The following is a 3173-nucleotide window of genomic DNA, read 5'->3' as shown; positions in this document are numbered from 1 at the left end:
TTTACCAAGAAATTTTGGAGCACTTCATGCTTCGTTCTGCTGACCAGCTTTTTGAAGATGCTGGTTTCACTTTCCACCAGGATTTGGCACCTGCCCACACTGCCAAAAGCACCAAAAGTTGGTTAAATGACCATGGTGTTGGTGTGCTTGACTGGCCAGCAAACTCACTAGACCTGAACCCCAGAGAGAATCTATGGAGTATTGTCAAGAGGAAGATGAGAAACAAGAGACCAAAAAATGCAGATGAGCTGAAGGCCAGTGTCAAAGAAACCTGGGCTTCCACACCACCTCAGCAGTGCCACAAACTGATCACTTCCATGCCACGCCGAATTGAGGCAGTAATTAAAGCAAAAGGAAACCCTACCAAGTATTGAGTACATGTACAGTAAATGAACATACTTTCCAGAAGGCCAACAATTCACTAAAAATGATTTTTTTATTGGTCTTATGAAGACAGCCAGGCAAAGGTCAAAACCCAGATAAGCAGTCCAAAAGTCACGACACGCACACAAACAGGTAGATCCAATTGCAGTGTTTTATTGGGACAATCCAGAATCAGAAACAGCCAGGCAAAGGTCAAAATCCAGATAAGCAGTCCAAAACACAAACATCCACAAGGGAACCAGAAATAGCAGGGTGACATTCAACAAGGACTCCGTAACAAAGACAGAAACAAACCAGGTATATATAGACAGGTGCAAACAATGTAAGTGGGAACAGCTGAATACAATGAACAGTGATGAGTACCAACAAGACTTGTGGGAAATGTAGTTCTGAAGTGGGGTGACGATAAGGGGAAGTGAGACCTCTAGTGGACATCCAGGGATACACAGACCAGACACTGTGACAGTTGTTAAATGTGAGCCAAAATCATCACAATTAAAAGAACTAAAGACTTAAACTACTTCAGTCTGTGTGCACTGAATTTATTTAATACACGAGTTTCACAATTTGAGTTGAATTACTGAAATAAATGAACTTTTCCACGACATTACAAATTAACTATAATGACAGATATTGTATGAAAATGTAATAAATACGATCTCTTTTTAAATATCACTTTTAAAAGAGATATTTATGTATGAAAATGTAATAAATACGATCTCTTTTTAAATATCACTTTTAAAAGAGATATTTATGAGCACAACTGTATATAGATATTGTAGCAATGGAGTTAGTAGAACACTTGCAGCAATAGTGTTACATACAACAATATGCGTTGAAAATCACAACACTAAAAAAACATCATATTGAGATTTCTCTTTATATTGCAGAACAAATGAAGATTTACTGCTTCAAATCAATGAGCTGATTTAAATTATGATGCACTTCAAATATATTTGAATGCAAAGAGCTTGGTGGTATAACACGATCTAAAAGCTTCTGGGTGTTTTGACTTCTTTTTTTGTAAGACCTAAGAGTTTTAATCCATCCCTGAACCTATATTTAGATGACTAGTATGATTCATAATTAAAGAGATATTTTAAATAACAACATTGGCATTAATTAATTTTATTAAGATAATACCGAAATAATTGTGCATTTCATTTTAAACATTTGAGCCATCCAAAAGATTCATCCAATGGACTGTGTATATTTCTGAAGTCCCAACAAACCTTTCAAATGGTCCACGAACACGATTCACCACCTGAAACATCAGTAAGTCTTCAACCAGCCTGTCCCTGTCAGCAATGCTTCTTAATGGCCTAAGACAACCTGCGTTGGCAACGTAGTCCATAATGGGCACAGTTGAGTGTTGTAGCTCTTCAAGAGTTGTGGCTTCAGAAACCTGTATTGTGAGAAAATGGCATTTGCATTTTAAATTTAATCTTTAAATATTTCAGAGAAAGTTTTCTTATAATTAAGCCATGGATTTAATAAAGAACACATTTTTGGGTAAATCTGAGAAGAAAGCATGATGGTATAAGTAAATGAAACATTTATACTGCACTTTTTAAGCAAACCTTTTTGATTTTATTATTATAAAGCTCGCGAAGTCAGCTACATCATCCAAGATAGGTATGCACACAGTTCGGCCCCTGAACTAAACTGTCAAATGAGATGTCTAGAGAACAACCAGGTGCAGGTCCTCCGTAGGCCAAGGCTGACTGCAACCGCTCTCCCCTGCTATGAAATACCTGTCCTCCCTGATGGCTGACATAAAATTAGAGAACACATGTCAAAACAACAGCCTACACAGATCCTTAAAATTATGCAGTGTAGAATAAAAGTTCTCAAATCTGTACAACAAACAGCACAAATATAATGTATACCTTGGGAATCAAGAGCCAAGTTGAGACTGTCCTCTTTTCCCTCAAACATTGATGACTGCATTAGTGCCACCAGGAGTAGCCAGAAAAATTCCTCAGCATGTGGACCACTTGGATCAATAGCCTCTTCATACTTCCTTCCCTTTATCATCAGGAAAACTTGATCACCATTCTGTTATTTGGATTGTATGAGAGTCTTATAAATCCTCGTACAGCACCATCCAGCACACACAGATGCACGGTTGATATTAAACTTGCAGGTTTTGATTCCAAGTTTATATTTTTGCTTGCAAGTTCTTCCACATATTTGCTTTGATGGGGGATTTCCCACAGCAGGGGGGGGGGGATTCTGACAAAGTACAGGTTTTATTATTTAAATGTCATTATAATTAAAAAACATATAAAATAATATCAATATATCATGTGTTACACAAAAGGACTGCATGGTAGGGAATGTGTTATTCCAATCACTATTGAATCAGACTGATTGAAAAAAGGTGCAAACTCTGCATGAACTTAGTGAGTTGGCATGTTTTTCCATAGACTGGTAAAACTATTTGTAGTTAAAAAGGTTTTGTTTTTGTAATCAAATTCTACAATTATATACATTTTGTAGATTTGGAAGACAATGACTGAATTGTCTGTTTAGTAACAATGCAACTACTGGAATGAATCAGTAAACAACATTTATGGTAAGAAGTATCAAAAAATTTAAATCATTGAGAATCCTATCACAACTGAACTGAAATATCAATAATTAAGGAAAATACACCTAAAGGAAATGGTGATCACAACTGAACTGAAATATCAATAATTAAACAAAAATAAACCTAAAGGAAAACTTTGTAGTGTAATGGTTTGATACATGTCCAAAATTTTGAAAATTAAAATTTTGATTTTAAA

The 3173-nt window shown here is 35.8% G+C and overlaps 1 long non-coding RNA gene across 1 annotated transcript; it reads right to left on the bottom strand.

Moving 5' to 3' along the window:
* Positions 1 to 1403: 1403 nt before the first annotated feature.
* Positions 1404 to 2364, bottom strand: LOC109093736. The gene is made up of 3 exons (XR_006159955.1): positions 2274 to 2364; positions 1617 to 1789; positions 1404 to 1440 (listed from the first exon to the last, which is right to left on the bottom strand). It is a non-coding gene; the product is annotated as an uncharacterized LOC109093736 (long non-coding RNA).
* Positions 2365 to 3173: the final 809 nt, after the last annotated feature.

This window comes from Cyprinus carpio, unplaced genomic scaffold (assembly GCF_018340385.1).
Source record: "Cyprinus carpio isolate SPL01 unplaced genomic scaffold, ASM1834038v1 S000006801, whole genome shotgun sequence".
NCBI classification, from domain to species: domain Eukaryota; kingdom Metazoa; phylum Chordata; class Actinopteri; order Cypriniformes; family Cyprinidae; genus Cyprinus; species Cyprinus carpio.
This window is presented reverse-complemented; position numbering and strand designations above follow the sequence as displayed.